Source organism: Mus musculus, chromosome 7 (genome assembly GCF_000001635.26).
Source record: "Mus musculus strain C57BL/6J chromosome 7, GRCm38.p6 C57BL/6J".
In the NCBI taxonomy this organism is placed as follows: domain Eukaryota; kingdom Metazoa; phylum Chordata; class Mammalia; order Rodentia; family Muridae; genus Mus; species Mus musculus.
In genome coordinates, this window is record NC_000073.6 from 123,941,552 (window position 1) to 123,956,517 (window position 14,966).

Below are 14,966 nucleotides of genomic sequence, written 5' to 3' on the forward strand. Positions count from 1 at the left end.
CTGAGGACTATTGGTCACCCTGCCTGATGTCCTTAGATCTCTGCTTCCTTTGTTTGCTCCAGCCCTGTTAACGTATTTACATGAGCCTGAGCAATCTCCTTCCTGGCTTGAGGTCCTTACATAAGTTGACTTTTCTACCCAGCTACTTTTCCAAACACCCTATCTGGAAAATTTCTGTCCCAGGTTTTGAGCTGGATGTCATATAATAAAAATCCTTGACAATTCTGTATTCAGCCACAGCTTATTTTCCAACCTTGCTATTACCCCACGTTCGACTCTTTGCTGTTATACCACTCTCAATTTGAGTTGTGTCTTACCATGCAATTATATACACAAAATAGAAATGCTTCATTAGAACGTCTATTCCTTGTGGGTGGAGGCTATGCTTTAAACAGCTATTTATCTCCAACACATATTCCAAACATGGAAAGTATTGAGCATTCTGCAAAATGTATCCTTAAAATTTTTCCTTTTTATGTATTTTTTGTTTTCCCTTGTAAGAGCTTAGTCTCTCTTCCCTTCATTAGTTCTTACCATTCTATCTCTCTTCCATTTCATTTTTCCTTGTTGCTATTTCTCTGAATAAAAAACACATCAGATATTAAGCAGATAAGAACAGCCGCTACACTTGATCTTAGCCAAAAGGCATAGACACTATTCTTTCCTTTGAAAAAACAACTCTTGGAATTATTTATTAATCCTCACACAATTTTTTTGGTATTATCGTTTTGAGAAACAGACACTCTGTATAGCCCTGGCTGGCCTGGAACTTATATGGGGTGTATGTGTGTGTGTGCATATACATATGTATAGGTGTATGCATGGACATGGAGGTCAGAGGTCAATCCTGGGCATTTTCTTCAATCATTCTCCACAATTTCTGGGCACAGGGACTCTCATTTAACTTAAAACTCACTGATTCAGCTAGGCTGGCTGTCCAGTGAACATCAGAGATCCTCTTGTCTCCATATTCCCAGTACCAGAATTGCAGATGCCAATGGATTCAGGCCACTCCTTACCTTTGTTCTGAGGACCTGCATTAGTTACTTTTCTATCGCTGTCATAAAATACTATGACCCCAAGAAACCTACTGAGCCATCTCCTCAGGCCTATGTCTTATGATTTCTATGCCAACAATTGCTGCATCATCAATTTTATTATTGCTCTCATTGTATGGCTTTATTCATGTTTCCTTTTTTTTTTTGAGCTGCCAGCTTCATTTCCTACCTTCTTCATACTCTATTGAATCTGTACTTTTCTTCAAGAGTCTGATCTGCTTCAACTCTGTGGTTTTCTGAATGCATAGTGTTCCCTATTGCTTTTGCCCTTCTTCCTCACATATAACATATACCAGATGATTATCTTGCCCTCTTGACTGCCAAAGGACAAATTCTTCATGGCTTTGTATGCTGTACCTCATGCATGTTTCCTGCCTCCATCCCCTGAGGAGTTAACTTAGCTCTTAGTCCCACAGCTGTCTCTTGAGTTGACCTCGATGATAGCTCGCATGTCCCTCCTTCCTATGAGGTCGCAACAGTGCCTGACCCTTGTGTCTGTTTCTCAGTTGGTTTCTATTTTGGAAGAAAAGGACACAGGCAATTAGCCTGGGTCTCTAAAGCCTCATTCCTATGGCAGAGAATGAAAGGTCTCTTGTTTAAAAAGTGTTATAGGTAAATAGGAAAATGGACAAGGGGTGAACAAAGAAAAACAACTGGGTCAACCTCGTTATGTAATTTCAATGGAAATATTTTCTTTTGAAATGAAAAGAAAAAAGAGGGGGAAACAAATATAAGTATAAAGTTAACACAGATGAGACAGTTGTTGAGGGCACTTATGGTCTGGAAGCTAAAAAAAAAAAAAAAAAAAAAAACAAAAACAAAAACCAAAACCAAAAAAACACATAGTAGAACATAATTTCCCAAATCCTGGGTCTTTGGGTGTTAATAACAGACAAGGTCATGGGAATGGAGCACTCACAATTACAGAAATGGCTTTGGAAGAAGCATGTTGTCTTGGTATCCTATATATCCTATATTGTCTTGGCACAAAGCTGTCACACATGCTGAACAGATGTGCTACCATGTTCTTGGACTTACCAGCCTCCAGAATTATGTGCCAAATAAACTTCTGTTCTTTATAAAATAAATGCCTGTGGCGTTGTTCAGGTAACAGATGGTGCAGTTGTGAATTGGGAAGGGAAAGAGTGTGTGATGGAGGAAGGGAATCAAGGATATTGCATGAGAATCAGCAAAGGGTTTTCTACAGTCCAGAGATGCGTGAGACAGGAGCCCCTGGATAACCAGTGACAGGTTCTGTGGGGAAAGGTATGACTGTGGAGAAAAGAAGAAGTTACTGTGTCTAGAGGGATTTCAGCATTTCACTAGATCTGGGCAAGCCCAATACCAGGCCCATAACCTCTCCCTAACTAGAACCATGATTTTACCTCATTTGATGGAAATAAAATGAAATAATGGGGCACTGAAGATAAACTAGTCAAAATCAAGAGCCTTGCTATCTATAAGACCCAATGCCAAGAACTTCTCTAGTATTAAAACTTGCACCAATCCTGCCTTCTGGCTCCAGCTCTGCACAGGCAGGGCACCCATCGGCAGCTGCAGTGATGTCTTAGCCCATGGATGAGCTTCTCTCCCAAGTGGCAAGGAAAGATGTTTCCATTCTTCTTTCATCTGTTTTAACGCCATGGAAAACAAGCACAGCTAAGGAGACACCTAGAAAAAGAAATGGTGGCACACGATATACATTGTCAAGATTGTGGGGTCATGCCAATGGTGAGGGCATTCTTCTGGCAGAGAGAGAAGAAGAAAAGGAGGGAGGAAAATATTCTTTAATTTGATGTACATAAGAGAGGATTTGGGAAAACTCACACTTTATGAGCTTGATGCACCAAAATATAATTTCGAAGGAGTTCTTAGAGAAGTGTAAAAGACAAACAAGTTATATTTCTAAATACCTGGGGTTGCAGGAGACATCTGCAGACATATTTCCCTTTGCTTCTATCAGATTTAAATCCTTGGGGGGGGGGGGAATGCAGACTACATATCTTTATATAAGAGAAGGGAGTTGGAATACTTCCTTTCACATGCTTCTCATGATAGAGAAAAATGAGCACACACTGAAGTAAAAGGGGATATTGGGAGCAAAGCCAATTGAGAGGATTTTCCCAGAGGGTCCTTTGTGTAATGGTGTGGGAGTATGATACACTCAGTGTGCTGTAAAGATCTAAGATATGGTCTGAGTTCAAGGCCAGCCTGGTCTACAGAGTGAGTTCCAGGGCAGCCAGGGCTACACAGAGAAACCCTGTATCAAATAAAACCAAAATGATCTAAGATATGGCCAGGACCTTGAGCAACATAGACGTTATAGTCACACCCAGTAATGATGAAGTGAAAAGTCACATCCAAAACACATGGTCTTGAGGATAACTGCAGGAGAAAGAACAGCAAAAACAGAAGTGTAGGGTCAAGCTTCAGTAACAATGACGGTGACAGAAAACAGATGTGTGTGTGTGTGTGTGTGTGTGTGTGTGTGTGTGTACGTATGTGTGTACAGTTTGTATGTATGTATGGGCACACAAGCTCTTGTGTGGAGGCCAGAGTTTGACCTCAGGTGTCTTAGTTACATGCCACCTTATATTTTGAGACAGAGTCCCTCCCTAAAGCTGGAGCTCACCAATTCAACAGGACAGCCAGGCCAGGAAGTTCCAGGGATCTTCCAGTGAGCACTGGACTTAGAGGCATGTGTGGTTGTGCTCATCTTTTTACATAGGCGCTGGGAAACAAAAGCCATGTCCTCAGACTTTCATAGAAGCACTTCACTGACTTAGCCATTGTCTCAGCCAGAAAAAAAAAAAAAAAAGATTCTTTTTCCTTTTGTTGAAAATAGAGCTTTTTGCATAGTACTCCATTGTGTAAATGTACCACATTTTCTGTATTCATTCCTCTGTTGAGGGACATCTGGGTTCTTTTCAGCTTCTGGCTATTAAAAATACGGCTTCTATGAACATAGTGGAGCATGTGTTCTTATTACATGTTGGAGCATCTTCTAGGTATATGCCCAGGAGTGGTTTTGCTGGATCCTCCAGTAGTACTATGTCCAATTTTCTGAAACTGCCAAACTGATTTCCAGAGTGGTTGTGCCAGCTTGCAATCCCACCAACAATGGAGGAGTGAGTGTTCCTCTTCCTCCACATTCTCACCAGAATCTGCTGTCATCAGAGTTTTGGTCTTAGCCATTCTGACTGGTGTGAAGTGGAATCTCAGGGTTGTTTTGATTTGCATTTCCCTGATGTGAAGGTCCTTGATCCACTTAGACTTGAACTTTGTAGACTTGAACTTTGTACAAGGAGAGAAGTAAACAATGAATGTATGAAATTATTAGACAAATGGATGGATCTGGAAGATATCATTCTGGGTGAAGTAACACAATCACAAAAGAACACACATGGTATGCACTCACTGATAAGTGTATATTAGCCCAGAAGCTCGGAATACCCAAGATACAATTCACAAAACACATGAAACTCAAGAAGAAGGAAGACTACAGCATGAATACTTCGATCCTTTTCAGATGGTAGAACAAAATACCCAGGAAGGAGTTACAAAGTGTGAAGCAGAAACTGAAGGAATGACCATCTAGAGACTGCCCCACCTGGGGATCCATCCCATAGACAACCACCAAAACCAGACACTATTTTGGATGCCAACAAGAGCTTGCTGACAGGAGCCTGATATAGCTTTCTCCTGAGAGACAAATACAGAAGTGAATGCTCACAGCCATTGGACAGAGCACAGGGCCCACAGTGAAAGAGCTAGAGAAAGGACCCAGGGAGGTTAAGGGGTTTGCAGCCCCATAGGAGGAACAACAATATGAACTAACCAGTATCTTCAGAGCTCCCTGGCACTAAACCACCAACCAAAGAAAACACATGGTGAGACTCATGACTCTAGCTACATATGTAGCTGAGGATGGCCTAGTCAGTCAACAATGGGAGGAGAGGCCCTTGGTCCTGTGAAGGTTATATGCCCCAGTATAGGGGACTGCCAGGACCAGAAGCACGAGTGGGTGGGTTGGTGAGCAAGTTAATGGGGGAAGGGATAGGGGGATTTTAGAGAGGAAACTAAGAAAGGGGATAACATTAGAAATGTAAATAAAGAAAATATCTTTTTTTTAAGAAATAAAATAGAACTTTTTCTCACATAATATACCTTGATTACAGTTTCCTCATACTCTACTTCTCCCAGCCTTTCCTTCCATTGGATCTTGTAAATGTAACTTTTATTTGCCTGTGGTAACTGTCTCAGACGTTTACTGCCGTCTTCTGCTAACCTAGGCTTAGTCCTGGAAGCTTCTAACCTGAAAGCTATCTAGGCCTAGGATGTTTTCAGCCTCTGAGACTTGCTGCTGAATAAGCTCACCCTTTCTAGCTCTTTCTGAACTATAGCCAGCTGGATCAACTCAGCTGTTCTGGCTCAAACTCCTCTTTAAGATGACTGATTCAATCTGGCTTTTCTCTCAGTCTCTGACTGAATTGCTAAGCTTGGCCTCATATTAACTTTAGCAACCTGTTATAATCTTCTAGCTCCATAACATTCTCTGGCTTATCCTCTCTTTACCTGTGCCTAGCTTGTTTTCTCTCTGCAAACTCTCTCCGTAAAACTCTCAATGTAGCTGCCTCCTTCTCTTCCTCCCCCTCCCCCTCCCCTTCCTCCTCCTCCCCCTCCCCTCCCCCTCCCCTTCCTCCCCCTCCCCTTCCTCCCCCTCCTCCTCCCCTCCCCCTCCCCCTCCCCTCCCCCTCCCCCTCTTCTTCTTCTTCTTCTTCTTCTTCTTCTTCTTCTTCTTCTTCTTCTTCTTCTTCTTCTTCTTCTTCTTCTTCTTCTTCTTCTTTCTTCTTCTTCTTCATCTTTCTCCCCCTCCTCTTCCTCCTCCTTCTTTCTACACTGCTCTCTCCCTTTTCCAATTAATTAATTAATTAATTAATTAATTAAATTTACATCCTAATCATTAAACTTCCTTCCTGGTTCCACCATCACACAGTCTCTTCCCCCATCTACCCTCCCCTTCTCCTCTGAGAGGGTAGAGACCCACCCTGGGTTTCTCCTACCCCTGGCATATCAAATCTCTTTAGGGCTAGGTGCATTCTTTCCCAGTAAGGCAAAACAAGACAGCCCAGCTAGGGGAATTGATTCCACAGCCAGGCAACAGTTTAGGGACAGCCCCACTCCAGTTTTTTGGTGCCCACATGAAGATCCAGCTTCTCATCTGCTACATATGTGTAGGGCCTGGTTCTAGCTCCTGTATGCTTCTTTGTTGATGGTTCTGTTTCTGAGATCCCCCAAGGGTCCAGGCTAGTTGACTCTGTCGGTCTTCTTATGGAGTTCTTCACCAATTCAGGGCCTCTAATCCTTCCCCCAACTCTTCAATAAGAGTCCCAAGCTGCATCCAAAGTTTGACTGTAGGTTTCTGCATTTATTTTTCAGTCAGCTGCTGGGTGGAACCCCTTAAAGGACAGCCATGCCAGGCTCCTATCTGCAAGCATAACAGAGTATCATTAATAATGTCAGGGATTGGTGCTTGTCCATGAGATGGGTCTCAAGATGGGCCAGTTATTGGTTGGCCATTCCCTCAGTCTTTGCTTCATACTCCATGTCTGCATTTCTTGTAGATAGGACAAAATTTGGGTAAAAAGTTTTGTGGGTGGGTTGGTGTCTTTATCCCTTCACTGGGGTTCCATCCAGCTACAGGTGGTGGCCTCTTCAGGTTCTACATCCCCACTACTGTGAGCCTCAGCTAAGATCACAACTATAGACTGCTGGAAGCCTCCCCTATCACATCCAGCACATGACAGATTTCCATTAATTCTCCTGGCCCTCTGGCCTTTTCACCTGCCTCTCCCAACACCTGATCCTGAACACCCACATTTCTCTCCACATCCCTTTTCCCACTCAGTTCCCTCCATCCATCTGCCTCCTATGACTATTTTATTCTCCCTTCTAAATGAGGTTCAAGCATCCTTGCTTGGGCCTTCCTTCTGGCTTAGCTTCTTTGGGTTTGTAGAGTATATCATGGGTATCTTGTATTTTATGGCTAATATTGATTTATAACTGGGTATATACCTTTTAGGTCTGGTTACCTCATTTAGGACGATGTTTCTAGTTCCATCCATTTGCCTGAAAAATTAATGATATCCTTGTTTTTAATAGCTGAGTAGAATTCCATTGTGTAATTGAACCACATTTTCTGTATCCATTCTTCAGTTGAGGGATATCTGGATTATTTCCAGTTTCTGGCTATTACGAATAAAGGTACTATAAACATAGTGGAGCATGTGTCCTTATGGTATGGTAGAGTATCTTTTGAGTATATGCCCAGGAGTGGTAACTATTTTCTAATTTTCTGAGAAACCCCACATTGATTTCCAGAGTGGTTGTACAAGTTTGCATACCCACTAGCAATGGAGGAGTGTTCCCCTTTCTCCACATCCTTACTAGCATGTGCTCTCCTTTAAGATTTTAATCTTCTCCATTCTGATGGGTCTAAGATGGAATCTCAGAGTTGTTTTGGTTTACATTTCCCTGGTGACTAAGGATGTTGACCATTTCTTTATGTGAATTGAGAATTCTGTGTTTAGCTCTGTACCCCATTTTTAATTGGGTTATTTGGGTTGTTGGTATCTAATTTCTTGAGCTCTTTATATATTTTGGATATTAATCCTTTGTCAGATATAAAGTTGGTGAAGATCTTTTCCCAATCTGTGGGCTGCCTTTTTGTCCTGTTGACAGTGTACTTTGCCCTACCGAAGCTTTTCAGTTGGATGAGGTCCCATTTATCAATTGTTTATCTTAGATCCTGAGCCATTGGTGTTCTGTTCAGGGAATTGTCCCCTGTACAATGCATTCAAGGCTATTTCCCACTTTCTTTTGTATTAGATTTAGTATATCAAGTTTTATGTTGAGGTCTTTGATCCACTTGGACTTGTGTTTTGTGCAGGGTGATAAATATAGATCTATTCTTCTACCTGCTGATATCTAGTTAGACCAGCACCATTTGTTGAAGATGTTTTCCCCCATTGTATCATTTTGACTTCTTTGTCAAAAATCAAGTGTCCATAGGTGTATGAGGTTTATTTGTGGGTCTTCAATTTGATTCCATTGATCAACCTGCCTATCTGCTTCTATACCAATATCATGCAATTTTTACTACTATTGCTCAGTAGTACAGCTCGAAATAAAAAAAAAAAAATAGTGATACCTCCAGAACTGCTTTTATTGTTCAGGATTGATTTTAGCTATTCTGGGTTTTTATTTTTCCATATGAAGTTGAAAATTGCTCTTTCAAGGTCTGTAAAAAATTGTGTTGGAATTTAAATGGGAATTTCATTGAATCTGTAGATTGCTTTTGTCAAGATGGCTGTTTTCACCATGTTAATCTTACTTATCCATAATATCATACCAATGTATTTTGTATTATTTGTGACTATTGTGAAGGGTGTTGTTTCTCTATTTTTTCTTAATCTGCTTATCATTTGTATAAAGGAGGGTGTTGTTTCTCTATTTTTTTCCCAATCTGCTTACTATTTGTATAAAGGAGGGCTACTGATTTTTTTTGAGTTAACTTTGTATCCAGCCACTTTGCTGAGGGGTTTATCAGCTATGGGGGTTCTCTGGTAGAATTTTGAAGGTTGCCTATGTACACTACCATATCATCCACAAATTGCAATACTTTGACTTCTTCCTTTCCAATTTGTATCCCCTTGATCTCCCTTTATTGTCTTATTGCTCTAGCTAGACATTTAAGTACTGTATTAAAAGGATATGAGGAAAGTGGACAGCCTTGTCTTGTCCCTGGTTTAGGTAGAATTGTTTTAAATTTCTTCTCTCTATTTAATTTGATGTTGGCTAATGGCTTGCTATATATTGCTTTTACTATGTTTTAGGTATGCACCTTGTATCACTCATCTTTCCAAGGCTTTTAACATGAAGAGGTGTTGAATTTACTCAAAGACATTTCAGCATCTAATGAGATGCTCATGTGGGCTTTTTTTTCTTTCAGTTTGTTTACATGGTGGATTACATTGATGGATTTTTTTGGTATATTGAACAACCCTGAATCCCTAGGATGAAGCCAACTTGATCATGGTGAATGATGCTTTTGATGTGTTTCTGGATTTGGTTTTTGAGTATTTTATTGAGTACTTTTGCATTGATATTCATAAAAGAAGTTGATCTGAAATTCTTTTTGAGTCTTTGTGTGGTTTAGGTGTCAGGGTAACTGTGGTCTGGTGGAATGCGTTTGTCAGGGTTCTTTCTGTTTCTGTTTTGTGGAATAGTTTGAGGAGTATTGGTATTAGCTCATCTTTGAAAGTACCATCAGGCCTTGGGCTTTTATTAGTTGGGAGATTGTAATGAATGCTTTTATTTGCTTAGAGATTATAGGATTGTTTAGATTGTTTACCTGATCTTGGTTTGAAATTGATCTAGAAAATCAACCATTTGGATTAGATTTTCCAGTTTTGTGGAGTACAAGCTTTTGAAGTAAGACCTAAAGATTTTAAAAATTTCCTCAGTTTCTGTTGTTATGTTTTCCTTTTCATTTATGGCTTTGATGATTTGGAAACTGCCTCTTAGCCTTTTTGTTAGTTTGACTAAGAGTTTTTCTATCTTGTTGATTTCTCAAAGAACCAGTTCTTGATTTTGCTTATTCTTTGTATTATTCTCTTTATTTATAATTGATTGATTTCAGTCCTGAGTCTGATTATTTTCTGTCATCTACTCCTCTTGGGCATGTTTGCATCTTTTGTTCTAGAGTTTTCAGGTGTGCTGTTAAGTTGCTGGTATGATATCTCTCTAATTTCTATATGAAGGCACTTAGTGCTATAAACTTTCCTCTTAGCACTGCTTTCATTGTGTACCAAAAGTTTGAGTATATTGTGCCTTGATTTTCATCGAATTATAGAAAGTCTTTGATCTCTCCCTCTCTCTCTTTTTAAAATTTATTTTTGACTCAGTAGTCATTGGGTGTATAGAGTTATTCAGTTTCCATGAGATTGTAGGCTTTCTGTTGTTTCTGTTGTTGTTTAAGTCCAGCTTTAATTCATGGTGATATGATAAGATGAGAGGGGTTGTTTCAACCTTCTACCTGTTGAGGCTTACTTTGTGACTGAGTATATGGTCAGTTTTGGAGAAGGTTCTATGAGGTGCTATGTTCTTTTGTGTTTGTGTGAAAGGTTCTGTAGGTATCTGTTAGGTCCATTTGGTTCATAACATTTGTTAATTTAATTATTTCTCTGTTTAGTTTCTGTTTTGATGAGAGTTGGGTGTTGAAGTTCCCCACTATTAATGCATGATGTTTGATGTGTCATTTAAACCTTAATAATGTTTCTTTTTATGAATGTAGTTGCCTTTGCACTTGGGGCATAGATGTTCAGAATTGAGACATCATCTTGGTAAATTTTTCCTTTGGTATGACCAACAATTGTTAGTTCCTGCTATTTTGATGTTGGTGGGTTAGTGTGTGTGTGTTTCCCTTCTTTTGGTTTTGCTCTGAGATAAATAATTTCTTGTATTTTGGGGTATGTAGTTATCCTTTTTATGTTGAAGTTTTCCTTCTAATATCCTCTATAGGGCTGGATTAGTGGATAGATATTGTTTAAATTAGTTTTTTTTTCATGGACTATTTGGTTTCTCCGTGTATGTTGATTAAAATTTTTGCTAGGGTATAGTAGTCTGGATTGACATCTCTTCAAGTCTTCAAGACATCTGAGAGGCCCTTCTGGTGTTTTGTGTCTCTGTTGAGAAGTCAGGGGTAATTCTGATAGGTCTGACTATATGTTACTTGGCCCTTTTCCCTTGCAGCTTTGGTAGTTTTTCTTTGCTCTGTACATTTGTGTTTTGATTATTATGTGACCGGAGGATTTTCTTTGCTGGTCCACTCTATGTGGTGTTCTGCAAGCTTCTTTTACATTTATAGCCACCTATTTCTTTAGTTTAGTAAAGTTTTCTTCTATGATTTTGTTGAACATATTTTTGGGGGACCTTTGAGCTGGCAATCTCCTTTTTCTGTTCCTATTATTTGTAGGCTTGGTCTTTTCATAATGTACCAAATTTCCTGGAAGTTTCTGTTAGAAACCTCTTAGATTTGGCATTTTCTTTGACAAATGTTAATTTCTTTTATTGTGTCTTCTATCTCTGAGATTCTCTCTTCCATTTCTTGCATTCTATTGGTGATATTTGTGTCTGTAGTTCCTGTTCTTTTCTAGAATTTCTCCCCAGGGTTGCCTCCTTTTGTGTTTTCTTCATTGCTTCTATTTTTGTTTTCAGATCTTGAGCAGTTTTATTCATTTCCTTCACCTCTTTGATTGTATTTTCCCATATTTCTTTATATTTATTTTTTTTTCCTCTTTAAAGGCCTCTATCTGCTTGATTATATTTTTGTGTATTTATTTAAGGGATTTATTTATTTCTTCTTTAAAGGCCTATATTGTAACTTTAATTTTTTGAATACCTATTTTTTCACTTTTATTGTTATTTTATTCATTTACATTTCAAATGTTATCCCCCTTCCCAGTTTCCCCTCCACAAATTCCCTATCCCCTCCGCCCTCAGCCTGCCTTTATGAAGGTGCTCCCCTACCCACCCACCCACTCGGGCTTCAGCCACCTAGTGTTTCTCTATCCTGGGTCATAAAACCTCCACTGGACCAAGGGGCTCCCCTCCCAGTGATGCTAGATAAAGCATTCCTCTGCTACATATTCATCTGGAGCCATGGGTACCCTCTGTGTACTCTTTGGTTTAGTACCTGTGAGCTTTGGGGGGAGGGTCAGGTTGGTGGATATTGTTGCTCTTCCTATGAAATTGCAAAACCCTTCAGCTCCTACAGTCCTTGCCCTAACTTCCCCATTGGGGTCTCCATGCTCAGTCTAATGTTTGGTTGTGTACATCCGCATCTGTATTGGTCAGGATTTGGCAGAGCCTCTCAGGAGACAGCTTATCAAGCTCCTGTCAGCAAGCACATCTTGGCATGAGCAGTAGTGTTTGAGTTTGGTGTCTGCATGGGGGATTAATCCCCAGGTGGAGGAGTCTCTGGATGGCCTTTCCTTTGGTCTCTGCTTCACTTTTTGTCCCTGTATTTTCTTTAGACAGGAGCAATTCTGGGCTAAAATTTTGGAGATGGGTGGGTGACCCCATCTCTCAACTGGAGGACCATGCCTAACCTCTGGATATGGTCTCGGCAGGTTCTCCCTCCTTTTGTGGGACAATTCTCAAATTCATTTGGAATAAAACAACAACAACAACAACAACAACAAAAAACCAGCAAAAACATTCTCAACAATAAAAGAACATTTGGGGAAATCACCATCCCTGACCTCAAGCTGTACTACCTAACAATTGTGATAAAAACTGCATGTATCTATCAGTACAGTGACAGGCAGGTAGATCAATGGAACAGAATTGAAGACCCAGAAATAAACTCACACACCTATGGTCACTTGATTTTTGACAAAGAAGCTAAAACCATACAGTGGAAAAAAGACAGCATTTTCAACAAATGATGCTGGTTCAACTGGCGGTCAGCATGTAGAAGAATGCAAAGCAATCCATTCTTATCTCCTTGTACAAAGCTCAAGCCCAAGTGGATCAAGGACCTCTACATTAAACCAGATACACTGAATCTAATAGAAGAGTAAGTGGGGAAAAGCCTGGAACACATGGGCACAGGGGAAAACATTCCTGAACAGAACACCAATGGCATACGTCTAAGATCAAGAATCAACCAGTGGGACCTCATAAAATTGCAAAGCTTCTATAAGGCAAAGGACACTGTCAATAGGACAAACTGGCAACCAACAGATTGGGAAAAGATCTTGACCAACCCTACATCTGATAGACAGCTAATATCCAATATATACAAAGAATTCAAGAAGTTAGACTACAGAGAACCAAATAACCCTATTTTAAAAAAAAATGGGAAACAGAGTTAAACAGAGAATTCTTAACTGAGGAAACTCAAATGGCCGAGAAGCACCTAAAGAAATGTTCAACATCCTTATTCATCAGGGAAATGCAAATCAAAACGACCCTGAGATTCCACTTCACACCAGTCAGAATGGTGAAGATAAAAGACTCAGGTGACATCAAATGCTGGCAAGGATGTGGAGAAAGAGGAACACTCCTCCATTGTTGGTGGGATTGCAAACTGGTACAACCACTCTGTAAATCATTCTGGTGGTTCCTCAGAAAATTGGACCCAGCTATACCACTCTCGGGCATATCCCCAGAAGATGCTCCAATGTGTGATAAGGATACATGCTCCACTATGTTCATAGCAGCCAAATTTATAATAGTCAGAAGCTGGAAAGAACCCAGAAATCTCTCAACAGAGGAATTGATACAGAAAATATGGTACATTTATACAACGGAGTACTACTCAAAACCTACTTTTGATGATGGCTCTTAAATGTTTTAAGCCCACCACCCACCAGACATAGTGGAAAAGAAAGGATACAGAGGTAGTGGACCTATTTAGAAAGATTCTTTGGAACAGCTCCTGTCTGTGTTGTCTGGAAATTGGAAATTCAGTTCACAGGTTAGCAGAGGCAACTCGATCCTCTAGCAAACACTTCAAGGATACACCAGCAGTCCAGTTCAGGAGAGTTGGGATCAGCAGCTCTGACACTACCTAGCAGAGACAGCCTGGCCTCAGCCTCGGCACAAGACCGCCAGAGGGACCAGGAGGGATGCCAGAAGTTCTTGGCTATGCCTCACTCAGGGACGTGAAGATCAGCAAAGCTTGTTCAGCCTCCATCATTGTTGGTCGAGTCCTAGTTATACCCTCAAACCCCACATGTCTTTCACGGGTCTTACCTCAGCATGTGCATCTATCTCAGCTGACATCGCTCTGCCAAAGAGCCTGAGTCTACAGAAGCAGCGAGAAACTGCAGCATACCACCAGAAGTTCTGTGGTAAGTTTCTCTCTAAGGAGTCCTGACAAACGCAGCCCAACTATGCAATGTAAGGTGGACCAATACATGTGTGTTGTTAGCAAAGAATCCTTTATCACGTGTCCTTTCAAGTGCTTGTTTTAGCAGAACATCCTTTCACCTGTGTCTGCTTCAGCACAACATTCTTTCACAAGTCTCCCTTAGTCTTTCAGCTGTGTCCTCTTTAATGGAACGTTCCTTCACGTGTTTACCCCAGCAAAACACCATCCAACACAACTGACCTTCCAAAGAACCCTAAAAGTTTCCACTCCACTCCATCATCTTCATAAGATGAGATTTAAGGTCTTGCTTTTCAGATTTGTTTGAATATCCCAGAAACTTGCTATAATAGGAGAGTTCAGTTCTGATGGTGTTATGTTACACTTGCTTTTGTTGTGTTCTTCTGCTTGCCTTTAGGATTCTGGTTGTCTCTAGTGTTGGCTGGCCTGGGAGTCCCTGGTAGTAGCAGGCCTTCTGGGAGGCAGGCAGAGTTGTGGTCTGGGGAGTGGAGTGCAGATTTGTAATTCACACTGCTATCTTAAGTAGCCTCTTTTTCCTTTCCCTATCTCTCTCGTGAGAATTGGCAATGTCCTATTCTGTTAAATATATTACTCTGATTTGTCACTTTTCTGCCACTCAATTAGACATCACTTCAAACATGGGTACTTCCTTCTATAAACTAACTTTACCTTCAATGTTTGGAGTTAAAGGTATGTACTAAGGGCATGTCTGTATTCTAGCCAGAAGGATTAAAAACGTGTGCTAAGGGCTAAGCCACACCACAACTAAAAACACCCTTTTCAGTAGACAATACAATCTTGGAGTTCACAGTGTGATCAAATATCCTGCAACAGGACCTACCTCCTTTCTGCCTCTCATTAGAAAACAGACAGGCCTTTATGGGATAATGATAAAATTAATTAAATGAAGTAATATTTTAAAATATTCTGTTATATTAGAATTGTTCAAA

General features: G+C 40.4%; 1 pseudogene; it reads right to left on the reverse strand.

Annotated features, from left to right (window-relative positions):
• Positions 1–522: 522 nt before the first annotated feature.
• Gm23788 lies at positions 523–658 on the reverse strand (annotated as a pseudogene).
• Between the last annotated feature and the right edge of the window lie 14,308 nt (positions 659–14,966).